The 16,395-nt window shown below is 37.3% G+C and overlaps 1 protein-coding gene and 1 long non-coding RNA gene across 6 annotated transcripts in view; one reads left to right on the plus strand and one right to left on the minus strand.

The window, feature by feature from the left end:
* Positions 1-13,001, minus strand: part of PKIA (cAMP-dependent protein kinase inhibitor alpha) — a 90,446-nt gene extending 77,445 nt beyond the window's left edge. Inside the window, exon 1 of the mRNA XM_006185865.3 lies at positions 12,812-13,001. The gene's annotated coding sequence lies outside the window, so the exon portion shown is untranslated. The remainder of the gene's footprint in view (positions 1-12,811) is intronic.
* Positions 1-16,395, plus strand: part of LOC116660499 — a 344,375-nt gene that overhangs the window by 113,054 nt on the left and 214,926 nt on the right. The window lies entirely within an intron of this gene.

The raw sequence follows: 16,395 nt of genomic DNA on the forward strand, positions 1-16,395 counted from the left end.
TGTAGATTTTACATATACATATTTTGAGAGTAACCCAATGGCTTTGCTTTTATAACACTGTACTGCCATTTTATTTCATTTTCCATTTTATTTATTAAAGGGTAATTAAACACAAGTATTTTGACTGAATAGGTTAGTGATTTTTTTTTTTCATGTAAATAATGACCAAGAGGACAATCTTCCTCACCTTATTCAATGGACTATTTAGTGTCAGATCATTTTAGTGTCAGATTTAATTCTGGGGGTGAAATAGTGATTTTACCTACCCTGGAAGATGTTATACGTCCACTATCTCAAACCTGCATGCAGGTGGAAAAAATTTTCAACTGATAATTTTGCTTTTTCTATGATTGTGTTCTTCACAATCAATGAGATTGAAAAGGACATGGCGATAAGAGAACTGCTGACTAATATTTTCTATTAAAATCTGTGTCTTGCATTTTGAATTTTCTAAAAGTCCAAATCCCTTGTGGTTGAAGAAAGAAGAGTAATGTCATAGGTTTTCCTGTCCTGTGTAAAAGGACCGTGCTTGGTTGAGTGTCTTGAACTGTCTGCCCATCATGTCTAATTTTCTAATTTCCCCCTTACCAAAACCACAAAGGGAATAGAGTATGGTTTGGCAAGAAAAAGGGAAAGGATAGTGCCATGGCTAACTCATTCCCAGCACACCTACAAACATAATCGTAATCAGCCTGTGCAGACTACCAATTATTTTGTATTAGGAGGGCAGCTTTCAAAACAAAATAGTGTGGTTCATTTTGCTGTTCAGCAAATACCTTGTAAATGTCTATGGTAAACCCAAATACCAAACTGACTGACTGAGTTGCAGAAATTTTTATGCCCTTCATATTTCACTATTTTAAAATTACAGTTTACATTTGTGTGCTTACCATAATCTATGATACCCAGTAAGCTCCCTAGAAATTAAACATTTATGAAATATACCAAATGCTACTACTGTCTCATGCCTTACTTTGCAATTCTGGGTTGCTCTCTAATATGGAGAGGATGTAAGAAATGTAATTTAGATATCTCTTTTAAAGGCTCACCAGCCATGTCTTAACTAACTTTTATCAATGGAGAATCTCAGGAGGTACATATTTGTATATTATAAAACCCTTCAGCACTGACCATTAGGTAATTCTGGTAAACGTGGGTGTGTCACAATAGTTAAGCACGTCAGCCTCATTTCATTTCAGCTTAATGAACTGCAGGAAAGCACGAATTAGATGAAAGCAATTTCCCCAAGAACGACTCACTTCCTTGAGATGAGAGATAAACTTGGATGAACGGTGATTTCTCACAATCTATTTTTGAGGGTAGTGGTTTAAAAAAGTGCTAATGTAGTCTTTTCAAAATAAATCCTTCTAAAATGCATTATTCTTCGATTAATATATCTTATAATTGAAAACCCATACATACAATTATACTTTTCTAAAATATATACATATAACATATATTACATATCTAGCAAATATTAAAATCTTTACAACCTTTAAAATTTACCTTTAAATCTGAACTTGGATTCGGTGAATCTGACAGCTTATTCTCAGTGATTCCATTAGGTACCCACCAATTCAAATTCAACATTATTTCTGCAAGTCCTAGTAGGATTAATTTCTCTGGCTGGATAGACGGTGTTACCATCCTGGTTGTTTTTCACTACATTTCAATTACTAGAGAACCCGCATGTAAAAGATCATGAAATGGCACTAAAGATATCACTGATTTCTCTCTATTTACTCAGATTCTGCAACATACAACAGAAGGAAAGAAGCAGGTTGTGTTGCTATTACTATTGAAATGACCAGAAATCCTCAGTCTCGTAGCCATTGCCGTCCATTGTTTAAGATCTGGGTTTGTTGTTGCTTATTTAGGCGAAGGTCAGAATGCTTATTTGTTTTACGCCTGTTGTTTAATGAGGGTTTGATCAGACAGTTGTAAAGATGAAAGTAAATAATAGAAGTGTTTAATACGTCCCTTTATTCCAATTAACCAAAGAAAAGGCATACCTTAAAATAGTGTTGTGAAATGTCTAGGGTGTGTCTGTCTGTGTTCTTGCAACCCTTCAGTTCTAAGTAATTTTCAAAAGTATGTTATAAACATGTTGCTTCATCCTTGCCCTTTTAACATGTTAATGTCTAATTCAAGTAATACATGATGCAATCCCCAGCAAGCTCTGTTTCTCCTTTCTGGGACAATGCAAATCAAGACAATCTTCTAAGGAGTGTAGTTAAAAGTCTTGCCAATTCTGTTTATACTTCAGATATTCCAATATTCTATAGTTCAGCTTATATAAGACACTCTCATCATTGGGCTTTAATTATTCTGTTTCAGAATAAATTATAAAGGATATGTTAAAGAGAAACTAAGAAAAAACCCAACAAAATAAAAGATTTATGATAATGGAGGTGAATAAATTTGAACTAAAATATAGTTTTAGATTAAAAAGTAGTCTAACAATTTTTTTTAGTTTAGGCTGGATACAAATGATCAATTGCTGAAGCTTAAAAAATATATATAGCTATAGACATTTCCAGTTTTCTACACTGTTGTTACAAGACATAACTGACATCTGTGATGTACTCTGTAATATTTTTGCAAAGATGAAATGTGTGATTGAGAGACTTAAAATCTTTCAATACTTATGCATTGGATTTTTCTTCCATGAACTAAAAATGAATATTTCCTTGCTCAGATCATGTTACATGGATTCCCTTATATTACTTGTATTCATTTTTTAAGATAGAAATGGTCACAGAAAATACAGAAATACTATGTGTTAAAACAGTTTATGATTTTTATCATCAGTATACATACTCAAATTATAAATGTTTGTGCATAATTTATGATCCAACAATACCACTTTGTACCACTCTTAGAATTCTTCCATCAAAAGTAAAAGCACCAAAATATAAAGACACACTTCCATGTCCATTACCACATAGCGTGAAATCATAAAACAATTTCAGACTTGACAGATGTTTATCAATGGGTTTTGATTGAATAAAATTATGGCACACTCATGGTACACATTACTGGGCAACTAACAAAGGTAACATAGTAGTGTTATATGCTAGATATCTTTAATGTAATATAAGCGCAATGCAATGAGAGTATTTTCCAACTAAAACCTAACATATATGGTATATATATAATATTTTATCATAATAAAAATAATAAAAATCTATAGCATAAAATACAAATTTGCCTCATATTAAGCATATTATGAAGTTTCCATGAAATTGCACTTACTTAAATAGCTTATACAGTTATTATCATACATTGGGAAGTGTAAAGAAAGAAACAGTTCACATTGTCCTCTTGAGTCTTCTCTCTCTCCATCTTTCCATCTCTGCTTTTTCTAGACTGATGTTCCAGTCATGCCTCTCTTCACATGGATCAGCAGGAACCACGCTAACTAGTACTGGTTTCCTCAAGTATCAGCTAAGAATTTTAATGCATTTTTATGCTGGTAATTGTTTTGGAACCTAGGAGGGATGAACATAACTTTTCATTCTTTTCTTAACTTGGCAAAAGCAAATATATTATTATAGATAGAATTACTAGAAAGAAATAGTAACTTCGAGGCAGACATACGTCCATCCTAAGATAACTAAATATATTTCAAAGTAGACTACACCACTCAACTGCTGGCAAAGTTCTACATATTTGGCAGTATAGTACTCTTAAGTCTGAGAACTGTTTCTTTTTTGTAAAAACGGTTTTGATTGGAAAACTTTAAATAAGTCATCTGGAATGTATAATATTCAGAGCTCCTTCTGGGATTCTTTTTCCATTAATCAAGGTTCTTTGACTCATTATCCTCACTGGCACTTGCTTGCTAGTCATGTCAGCTGCATTGGTGCCAGTGCTAATGAAGAGCTCTCATTTTAAGTCCTAAAGCATGGAGAGCAATAGAAAGGGAACCTCATTTCAGGTACCAGAAATGTCTGGGCTAACTGAAGGGCACATACATTGTCAAAGTGAGTCCAGAGTAGGGTGGCATCACCAAGATGATGAAATAGGTCATTTTGGGCTTTGTTCTCCCTCACAGAAGGAACAACTAACAACTATTTGGGAATAAGACACCACTGAGAGAATCCTAGAACATAGGGTGAGACTAAAGCATTCCCTTGCACCAGAGACCAAGGCAGACTGCATTAGAAGGGTGGAAGTGGCTGCACATTGCCTGCATTGCCCCTCTTCCAGGCCTGCACAGCACCACACAGTGAAATCTGCCCTGAGCTTCTGGGAAGAGAACCTGCGAGGACAGCCAGCACACCCCCAGCATTGGGGTTACTTTGTAGGAGCCCCTGCTCTGATCTGCCCTAAAGGGTTTACAGGGGGATCTGGAGAGCTTGGCCACTGAGTTAGACTGTGATGAAGTAGGGAGGGATGTGCAACAGCCAGTTACAGGGACTGTGACAGAATGAATTCACACCTGCAGTGCCCAAGTAGTGATCACAACCAGTGGCTTTGCTCATCAGAGCCAAGTTGAGGGGTGAACTATAACCAGGGAACAAGGTGGGGTACAGATTTGCCTGGCTGAGCAAAGGTGGGAGGACAGAGCTGACTGCTCCCAAAGCAAAGCCAATACCAAGTGTAGAAGGTTCCTGTGCTATGCACAGGCAGGAAGATTAATTAATAGCCAAGGCTGAGGGTAGCTCCCAGCCTCTCCTGACTGGGAAGCCTGTTTAACAAATTAAAAGTAGCCCAGAGTGGCTGCCCTCCTCCTACCCAGCCAAAGGAGCTGAGATTAGCCCCATCCCACCTGCTGGGAAATGTGTCTTCTTGTCCCATCTGACTAGAAGGGCTGGTGATAACTCCTGGAAAGTGTGCAGCTCAGCAGTGCTCAAGCCTAAAGAAGGGTAGGCAGAGCTGACAGTTTGCCAAGCAAAGCCAGTGGCCCTGTGCAGCCAGGGAACTTGAGGTTTGGGTCAGCTTGAGTTAGGACAACAAAGAGCTTTAGTGGTCTTAGAGCTGCTTCTCATGCTGCACCCAGGCAGGAAATCTAATTCACAGCCTTGCTCATTGCTGAATATAGCTTTTAGCCTGTCCAAACAGGAAGCCTAACCGGAGCACATGGGAAGCTATGTAGCCCATTCAATAGCCCTACACTTGAACAGAGACCACAGCCTGTGGCCTCCTCTATCTACAGAGCAAACCCAGTGTCCTTATCTGACCAGGGAATTCAGTGCACATTCTGGCCTGATTTGAGTTCCTAAACAATGAACTATGCAAACCCTGATTCCTGTCCTGCTGCCCAGCTAGGAAGCTAATTCATAGCCCCATCCACTACTGAATATAAAGTATTCAGTAAAGTCTGGAAGAAGAGCCTGATTACTCAAATGTGCAGATACCAATGTAAGAAATCTAGGATTACCCAAAATCAGGCAAATATGTCACCACCAAAGGAAACTAATGAAATTCCAATATCTGATCTTAAAGAAATGAAGATGTATGAACTATCAAAGAATTTAGAATATCCTCATAAAGAAGTTTAGTGAGCTACAAGAAAACATAGATAACTAAAGGAAATTAGGAAAACAATATATGAACAAAATGAGAAGTTCAGCAAAGAAATAGCAACCATCAGAAAATTCCAAACAGGAATCCTAGAGTTGAAAAATATAGTAACTGAATTGAAAAATTCAATAGAGAGTTTCAAAAGTAGATTTAACCACGAACAAGAAAGAATCAGCAAACTGGAGAACAGGACCATAGAAATTATCCAGTGAGAGGAACAAAAAGAAAAAAGAACAAAAAAGAGTGAAGAAATCCTGTGGAAATCCTATGGAAATTATTAAAAAGAAACAATATTTGCATTATGGGAGCTCCAGAGGAGAAGAGAGAAAGGGACAAAAAGTACACTTAAAGAAATGATGGCTGAAAACTTTCCAGATTTGGGGAGAGAGATGGATATCCAGATCCGTGAGGCCCAAATTACTCCAAATAGGTTGAACTGAAGTAGGGCTACAACTGAGACACATTGTAATTAAATTGTCAAAAGTCAAAGATGAAGAAATAATTTCACAAGAAGCAGTAGAAAAGAGAGAAGTTACAAACAAGGTAACCCCCAGAAGGCTACTGGTGAGTTTCTCAAGGGAAGCTTTTCAGCCCAGGAAAGAATGGAATGACATACTCAAAACATTGAAAGAAAATAACTGTCAACCAAGAATTCTATACCAGGCAAAGCTGTTCTTCAGAAACAAAAAAGGGATAAAGGCTTTCCTGAACAAACAGAAGCTGAAAGAATTTATTACCACCAGATCTGCCTTACAAGAAGCGCGAAAGGAAGTAATTTGAGTAGAAGTGAAAAAAAAAATGCTAAATGACATCATAAAAACATAAAAAGGTAGCATAAATCTCACTGATAATTGTAAATATATAGTCATAAATTTGCAATATGGTAATAGGGGTGCATAATTCACTTACAAGTTTAGTTTCACAGTTAAAAAATAGCAAAAATAACCATAACTACAATAATTTGTTACTAGTCATGCAGCATAAAAAATAGATAAGTTGTAACAGCAATAACCTAAAATGTAAAAGGGAGAAGAAATAAAAGTGTAAATTTTGCAGATTCTATTGAATTTAAGTTGTTATCACTTTAAAACAGGGTATTATAAGTTTAAGATGTTTTATGTAAGCCACATGATACCCACAAGGGAAAATCCTATAGTAATAACACAAAAGAATATGATAAAGAAGTCAAAGAATACTGATACCAAGAGACTGCAAAACACAAAAAAGAAAAATAAAAAACAAGGAACAATGGATCTACGAAACAACAAGACAACAATGAACAAAATGGCAGTAATAAGTCCTTGCCTATCAATGCTTTAAACATAACTGGATTATATTATCCAATTGAAGACATAGAATGGCTGAATGGATTTACAAAACAAGATCCAATAATATACTGCCTACCAGACCCTCACTTTTGCCTTAAAGACTCATATACTATGGGTGGAGGAATGGAAAAAGACATTTCAAGCAAATGGCACTTAAAAAGAAACAGGGGTAGCTATACTTATATCAGACAAAACAAAATAGACTTTAAACTCAAAATGATAAAAAAGAGAAAAAGAAGGTCATTACATAGTAATTAAGAGATCAATACATCCAGAAGATACAATTGTAAATGTTTCTGAATAACCAATGGCTCAAAGAAGAAATTAAACAGGAATTTAAAAGTTACTTGAGACCAACAAAAATGAAAACACAACATACCTAGAACTTATGGGATTCACAAAAGCAGTTCTAAGAGGGAAGTGTATAGCAAAAAACACCTAAATTAAGAAGCAAGAAAAATCCTCAATAAACAACCTAACTCTATACCTTCTGGAACTAGAAAAAAAGAACAAGCTTAGTCCAAAATTAGCATGAGAAAGGAATTAATAAATATTAGAGCAGAAATAAGTGAAATAGAGAACAGAAAACAACAGAAAAAATTAACCAAACTGAGAGTTGGTTTTTTGAAAAGATAAACAAAATTGATAAGCCCTTAGCTAGACTGACCAAGGAAAAAGAGAAAGAAAGGATCCAAATCAACAAAATTATAAGTGAAAAAGGAGACAATACAACTGATAACATAGAAATTCGAAGGATTATAAGAGGCTACGATGAGCAACTATATACTGACAAACTGGACAACCTAGAAGTGGAAAAATTCTTAGAAACATACAACTTACCAAGACTGAATCAGGACGAAACAGAAAATCTGAAAAGACTAATTAGTAGTAAGGAGATTGAATCAGTAATCAAAAATCTCCCAATGAAGACAAGCCTAGGACCAAATGGCTTCATTAGTAAGTTTTACCAAACATTTAAAGAAGAATCACCACCAATCTTCCTCAAACTCTTCCAAAAAACTGAAGAGAAAAACTCATTTTGCCAGGCCAGCATTATTCTGACACTAAAACTAGAAAAGGACACTACTAGGAAAGAAAACTACAGGCCATTATCTCTGATGAATATAGATGCAAAGAATCTATAAATAAATAAAATATTAGCAAACTGAACTCAGCAGTACATTAAAAGGATCTTTCACCATAATCAAGTGGGGTTTATTCCTAGGATGCAAGGATGGTATGATATATGCAAATATGCAATGAGATACAACACATTAACAGAGTGAAAGAAAAGAATCATGTGATCATCTCAACAGATGCAAAAAAAAAAAAGCATTTGACAAAATTCAACATCCATTCATGATAAAAACTTTTAACAAATACAGAATAGAAAGAATATACTGCACCATAATAAAGGCCATCTATGATAAGCCCACAGCTAATATTATACTCAATGATTAATGGTTAAAAGCCTTTTCACAAAAAAGTATTATTTGATCTAATTTATATAAATTTGTATGTTTGTGTGAGAGGGAAAGAATACAAAAACACAAAAAAGTTATTAAGTAAAGTAAGAATGTGCTCAAGTTTATATCTCAATCTATAACAATTAACTTTTTAAAAAATTTTAATAGGTACAAAAATAAATATTAAACACTGAACAAGCAAAAAATAAAGTAGATGAGTAGAAGTCCTTAAACTGTTTGTAAAGGAGGGCTTTATCAGGTCCTTAAACACCTGTCATTATATACAAAATTCTGTGTGTGTGTTTGTGTATGTACTTGGGGAGTGGATGTATAGCCCCTATTGAATTATCAGTGGGGGTGTTAGGACCCAAAAGTTTAAAAAACACTGGAAAGACTGATCACAAAACAATTTTAAACAACTCTGATGGCTTGGGCGGTATGTTTTTTATCATTTTCCTTTACCCTGTTACACTTCAAAGAGCAGCATGGTAATGGGGAAAGTATCTCTGTGATTTAGGTGACACTTCTGAGTCTCATTATAAAAATAGCATACAGTAGAAGGATGAAATGAGATACCATAGATGAAAGTACCCAGAGAGGGCCTTAAAACTCAATAAGCACTTATATATAAAGGCATCTGCTCATGCTTAGTCTTTTTCAATAGAACGCAAGCATACTGAAAACAAGTACAATGTCTTCTTTAAAGTTTTGTTTTGTAACGCTTACCATGCTTTTTAATATGGATGAGCTAATACCCATTTAAGAGCATGTAGGCTCACAATAACTTTTGTTAAATGTAACTGTTTGAATATACTTTCACTATATTTATTATTATATAAGGATTTTAAACAACTAAAACGGTATTTACACACATATTTAGAGCCTATCTCGACTAGTTGAGTAGGTAGATGTACACCCCTGGAAAATACTGAACTTGTTCACTTAAATCAAATTGTTGAACATCTGTCTACCTTGCATACACATAGCTAAGCACTGTACTATGAGTTGCAGATAATAAAAAGTTATTAGTCACAGACTCTGCTCTCCAGGGCTCTTTTAGAAGAGCAAAGCATGTTCACAGAAAAGGACAGACCAAGATAGAAAGTGCCATAGGAATTTAGACAAGGGTGAAACACATTTGACGCAAGAAGGAAGGTGGGTACGGGGAAGGCTTCACGGAAGAGGCAGTATCTGATGTGAACAAAGTTTCAACATGCGGCAGAGTGAGTGAAAGGAACAGAAGACATACAGGCATACATCGTGGGGCACAAACGGGAAATGAAGACAGGTTGGCTTAGGCTGGTCATGGGGTAATTTAAGGGGATTAGTGAGAAGCTAGATAAAGAGATATCTCAGTGCCTGATACATATTGACTATTGATAATACTTTTACAAGCATTTAATTTAAAACAAAAAAAGAACATAGGAGAGAACTTAAAAAAATAAAGACAATGAACAGGGTGAAACAACACAGAAATCTGGCAGTGAAAAAACCTTTGACAACTTTCAAAATAGCACTTTTTCTACCCATTCTCAGTGGAGGCAATGATTAAATAGAAATGACAATTCTTCTTCAGCGTTATTAATCCTACTTTTCTTTTTCTTTTTCCATTTTTCAAAATCTCAGAATAGAGCTCTTTCAATTGTAACTAAGGGCAGCAATACAGCACCAGAATATGCCTTTTGTTAGGAGAGGGCAACTTTGACTCCAAAATTTGAACCCTCTTAAGTTACTAATAACACCTGACCACGCACCAGACTAAATATTTTTTTAAATGTAATTAGAAAGCCACAGATTGATTTCAATTCTATCTTGTTAAAACTACAAAAAGTTCCTACGGTTCATTTAGCACCTAACAGTGCACATTCTTCTAGTTTGTATTCCTCCTTCATTTCTTAACACCAGGCAGTTTTTCCTTTCTCCGAGAAATGTTTAAAAAAGGGAAAGAAACTTATCAATCAGTTTCAGTCAGGAAATCATACAAACATTTCTTCCTAGGGCTCTGAAATTGGGAACTTTCTTCTAAAATTGTTTAAATATAACCAAGTCCAAATTCAGAAATCCTCTAAATTTAATTATCTTAGTTACACTGAAATGAGAAATTAAATTTTCTGTTTTCTTTATTCCCCAAAAGACTTCTCCAACCCAGTCCATCACTAAATGTATGCATCTTAGCTGTAAAATACTGGCAGGTTTGATGCCAGCCTAAATAGCACCAGTCCCCTAATCCTCACTCATTTCTTGCCAAAGAATTCAGCTCCTCCAAAAACCAAGTAATAGACACTTTTAATGTTTAACAATCATTAGGATATTTTCATGCATTACTCTTCAACATAAAGATGCTTTTTAAAATTACAGAAATTTTCATTATACTTAAGATCATTTGCACTAATCTCTATTTCATATGGTTTGGGATACTTTCTTAAAAATGAATTAGTATTTTTACTATTTTTTCACTTATTATTCAAAATAATTATTCATATAGTTCAATATTTTATGATTAGGCAAGAAAGGGGATACAAGAATGGGTTTTGCTGTTCTTGTTCTTTGTTCCCTCTTCTAGTTGGTGGGCCTGAGTTAAAATTTTAGAATCTTGAAATTTTGGTATTCTAAATCCAAACAGCATTCAACAGATTATAATAACAAAAAGCAAGCCAAAAAAAAAAAAAAAAATTGGTCCTGAGAGGTTTTCAAGGTCTAGGGAAACAGTTCCTGAATTGGGCTACTTGGAGTGGGATTTGCCCACCCCCTCCATTCCCTCTGCCTCATATACTGAAGGTAGAGACAAAGAAACCAACTCAAATCTTTCCAAAGTGCATTTATAAATAGAGAATTCATAATCAGAAAAACAATAATGATATATAATAGAATTAGCATGATTTTTCAGAACCAGTATCTTTGTTTAAAAGAAATATTAAAAAATGAAAATAAGCAGAGGTAATTTTTTTAGTTGTAAATCCTGCCCCTCTTCTCACTGATCTCCTGTTTTGATTTGCTAAAATAAAATTACATGGCTGTTGAGTCAGACTGTCTCTTTAATTTCAAATTTAAAGATAACCAATCTCCCTTCAAGTAGAATACTGGCACACAGACACCCCCAGTCTGGCTTATTGTAACTGTTCTCCGTTGGTGAAGTGGCACATTTGCAATCCCCATCACAGCCATCTTAACCATTTCACAGCATATCATTCAAATGTAAATCTCTAGGTGGCAACAGGAGTAGGCACTTGCGCTCAGAAGCAAGGCTTCTGTGGCAAAATCCTAGGTCAGAACCCCTAAAAGGGGAGACTAACTTGAAGGTGCTCAAATAACTTGAGGCTTAGATTGGCCAGTTCCACTGGCTTGCTAACTAGCCTGTGGGGAAAGCCTCTCTGGAAACTCTTTCGAGGTTACTGGGGAATCCTAGGACAAACACACTGCTTGCTTTGGGGGGAGGACTAGCCCCATATTCTGCCCAGGTAGGTGACTCACAACCCCGCTGGACTTAAAAAAGCTTCAAGAAAAACTGGATAGACTGACATTCTCGTTTCTACTTCTACCTATTCCTACGCACAGGGAGTGAAATATGTAGGTATAACCCTCTTTCTCATGCCCCATCAGATTCTGCTGTCCCCTAAACGCCTCTGGTAGCCGCAGTGACTACAATGAAGGGAGTTATCAGAAACCATGTTGGTACTGGGCTAAAAGGATTTTTTTTTTTTCATGCTATGTATTTGGGGGAAGGATACAGGTAACAGTGTATAGAGAGAATACCAAAAGTGGTGTAGGGCAATGCCCTTTCTGGGTGCTTGACAAAATCAGTCATGGAACAGAGGTGGTAGACAGGAACTGACAAGAGTTGGCCTGTGAATGGGCAAAGCATCCCTGAGGGGGGTAAAAAATCAATGAAATGATTGACAGACAAGATGGTAAATGAAGGGAGAAGTGGAGACAAGTGCTGCTCAACCCAAGCTGAACTCCAGGAGATAAGTTTCTCCTCTAATTTGAGACTCTTTCTAGAGATTCAGTATTGAAGTGTTTGACATTGAAATGTGCACAGACCCATTTCGATAACTGGAAAGGGAGAAGACAGAGGAAGGCAGGAGAGGGAAGATTTCTGATTACTTCCCCGGGCTGCTGTCAGGGACCTGCGGCTCCCAAACCAGCAAACAACCAAGTGAAGGTTGAAGGTAGCAACGTAAAAGTGCAACTCAAATTATTTTACATTTTGAATCCTCTTTCATTCTCTAAGCGAGTCTGGCATTGCAATGGTCGATCATCTTTGAGTACAGAGGGCTGACCGCCTTCTTTGTTTGCCCAATAACACTGCTCCTCCAATCTCAGGCACTTGGCTGATTAACATTTCAATTCCAGTTGTTGCTCCTTTTCCCACTGCAGAATGCAGCAGGGATATTTCCCTTTCTTCCCTCTGTAACACAAACCCCTTTATTAACCGAGCGGAAAGCAACGCGCATGGTGGCGGAGGCTCATAATAGCGGAGCCGCTTACCTTCTCCGGATCGAGTCAGCGCAGGTCCCCGGCGCCCGCTGCCCCGGGGCCGCAGTGCCGCCGCGCCGGGCCCTGAGCGTGGTCAGCTCGGCCGGCCCCCACCCCACCTGCCAGCTGCAGCAGCTGCTCCCGCCGCCGAGCTCCGGCCGCATGAAGTCATCCCCCGCCCCGGGCCGGATCGCCACATTCCGCGCCTGCCACGGGGGGAGAGGGACCTCTCCCGGCGGCGGGGAAGGACGCCTGGAAACTGCGCGGGACGGTCGCAACCCGTCCCGGTTTTAGGATTATTTTCTATTAATGCTTTTACAGAAGAAGCGTCGCCGGATGATGGCCCGAGAGAGAAGAGCCAGAGAGACTTTCTCTGCATCTCGCCTTTCCTCCGAGCGCTCCCCTGTCACTTTCGCGGCATGGACAGCTCCATTCCACTGTGTGGGTTTCCCACCCTCTACATCTTCCTTATCAGTATTGTTCATTTTACTGAATTTGAGAGTGGGATTATCTTTTAAGGTAAACATTCGAACACTCCGAGAGTGTTTCAAATAGACAATCAGTTTTTCTAAACCCCTTGTAGGAGGCTCCAGTTCCCCCCAACATACACACAATTACGCGCACGTACACACACAGCCAAACCACTCACAATTATGAAAGCTGGGACCTCTCGCCCTCTTGCCTACGTAATGGAACAGGAAACTCCCAAAGGATTGGAGAAGTAGGACTGACTAGAGAAAGAACTCAAGGAAAGAGAGATGGGTCGCCCTAGGATTTTTTGCTGTTTAGTGGTGCACTTAGTGGACAGATGTTCCCTCTCTAAACCCCCACACCCCGCCCTACCCCAATTGGGATGGCTGTTCTGGTGACAGCTATAACATTTGGAAACAAAGAAGCTGAATCCACATTAACAGATGGCTGTATCTCTCTTTCCCGAAGGTATCAGAATTGGCTTCAGGAATAATATGAGCATATATGCATATAAGCCTTTCTCTCTTTAAATTGGCACCAGCTATTAACAGGTCTCTCTGTCTTTCGTTCTGTCTCAGTCTTCCTCCCTCCCTCCTTACCTCTTCTTGCTCTCCTAAACTGACCAGATCAGCAGTTTGAGGATTTAAGGGGGGAGGGGGGGGAAGGTCAAGGATGACCTGTCTTTACAGCTGAACCAGAGTTTCTTTTCCCAATATTGAGCCATTCCCAAGTAGAGAGGCTCTTTGACACTAGGATTCTGTGTGAGTGGAGTTCTCACATTCAACTTGCGTTTAGAATTAATTGCCTGTCACTAGGTCTGGGCCAGCTTTACCCTTGGATTTGCCCAGCAACCTAAATACTGCAATTACACAGGACCGAGGCAGTACTTTTGATCTATGAGGTGTTCCCAACCCTCTGTTTAGCAGTTCCAAAATTGGGAGATAGTATAGTAAACAGAGTTCAGCAAAACTCAGTAAGAAGTCTTGACCCTGGAATGCATACTTTTTGAAAGCTGAAACAACCTAATTCATCAATCTGAGCTTTACTTTCATAAAATTAGTCCATAAATATGACCAAAAAGCAGGGGGTTCTTAATATGCATCAAAGGGTATGTGGAATCTGGAAGGGAATATTGCATCTTTAATTTCACTAACGTCTAACTGAAATTTAACATTTCCTCTAAATATAAATGCAGACAACAAACACAGTAATATTAGAAGTATGTGTGACTTTGTCACCAATAGATGTCACAGATAATTTCCATTGCATTTTTTTTTTTTTGGTATCTCAAAATATCACTACCCTAATGTTACAATGAAATCATTGTTACCTTTTTTGTTTTATTTAATAGACTTTTATTTATTTATTTATTTACTTGGGGTATAGTCGTGTCAATTTCTGGTGTTAAGCATAATGTTTCAGTCATAGATATACATGTATTTCTTTTCATATTCTTTTTCATTATAGGTTACTATAAAATGTTAAATATAGTTCCTTGTGCTATACAGAAGAAACTTGTTTATCTGTTTTATATATAGTCATTAGTGTCTGCAAATCTCAAACTTCCAATTTATCCCTTCCCACCCCCCATTCCCCTTTGGTAACCATAAGTTTGTTTTCTATGTCTATGAGTCTGTTTCAGTTGTGTAAACAAGTTCTTTTGCGTCTCTCTCTTTTTTTTTTTTAGATTCCACATATGAATGATATATGGTATTTTTCTTTCTCTTTCTGACTTAAATTTACATAGAATGATAATCTCCATGGATGGGCCTAGACTATATATTTTTAGAATGGTTTTAGATGTACAGGAAAATTAAGGAGATAGTATGGAGTTCTTACGTATCCCATTCCCAATTTCTTCTATTATTAACACCTTATACTAGTATGGTATTTTTGCTACAATTGAAGAACCAATATTAATGCTACAATATTAACCAAAGTCTGTACTTCATTCAGATTTCCTCAGCTTTTATCTAATGTCCTTAATTCTGTTTCAGGTTTCCATCCAGGATGCTGCATTTCATTTAGTTATCAAGTTCCCTTTGACTCCTCTGGGATGTGATCGTTTCTCAGGCTTTTCCTGTTTTTGATAACCTTGATAGTTTTGGGGAGTGGTGGTCAAGTATTCTGTAGCATAACCCACTAATGTCATGTGTCTGATGCTTTTTCCATGATAAGACTGGGATTATGGTTTATTGGGAGGACAACCACAGATAAAGGGCCATATTTATAACATCGTATCAAGGGTATATACCATCAAAGTGATTTGACTGTTGATGTTGACCTTGATAACCTGGCTGAGGTAGCATCTCATATTTCTCCACTCTAGAGTTACTCCTCCACTCCTTCCGCACTGTACTTGTTAGAAGGAAGTCACTCTGTCAAGCTCACACCTAAGGAATGGAGAGTTATGCTCAACCTCCTTGAGGGCAGAGTATGTACATAAAGTATTCAGAATTCTTCTGCAAGATTTGTCTATTTTCCCCTAAATAGTAGTTTATTCAATTATTTATTTGTATCAGTAGAGATTCATAGGTATTTATTTTATACTTGGGTTAAAATCTAATACCGCTTTACTTTGTTCAAATTATTCCAAAATTGTTCCAGCTTTGGCCTTTAGGAGTTCTTTCTGTTGGTGCTTTTGCTTCTTTGGCATACTCCGTTTGATGTGTGTGTGTGTGTGTGTGTGTATGCGTACTATTATATGTGTTTACATTTCCTAACCTTCTGGTACCACAAGATGTTCCAGGCTCATTTTGCATATTCCTCCCCAGTCCTAGACTCAGTCATTTCTCCAGGGAGCCCTGATTCCTTTTATTGGAGAATGGTAACAGAAACCAAGATCCGGGCTCTAGGTGTGCTAGTTGCTAATGGGGTATCATTTGTTTAGGCTCTCTTAAATGAGAGAGCAGAGAAATATATGTGTATGAACTCATGTATATACACATATATGTAACTATCTATGTCTATATTGAGCTAAGTGAGTGTATACTGATATCTGCAACTATAACCCATTAACACAGATTATTTTCGCTTCTTCCTCTTGCTTATGTGTAATTCACACTTCAATAGTGAGAAGTGTGGCTATCACCATCCACCATCTATTTACTTTATTGTTCAATTCC

The sequence above is a fragment of the Camelus ferus genome, chromosome 29 (genome assembly GCF_009834535.1).
Source record: "Camelus ferus isolate YT-003-E chromosome 29, BCGSAC_Cfer_1.0, whole genome shotgun sequence".
Classification (NCBI taxonomy): Eukaryota; Metazoa; Chordata; class Mammalia; order Artiodactyla; family Camelidae; genus Camelus; species Camelus ferus.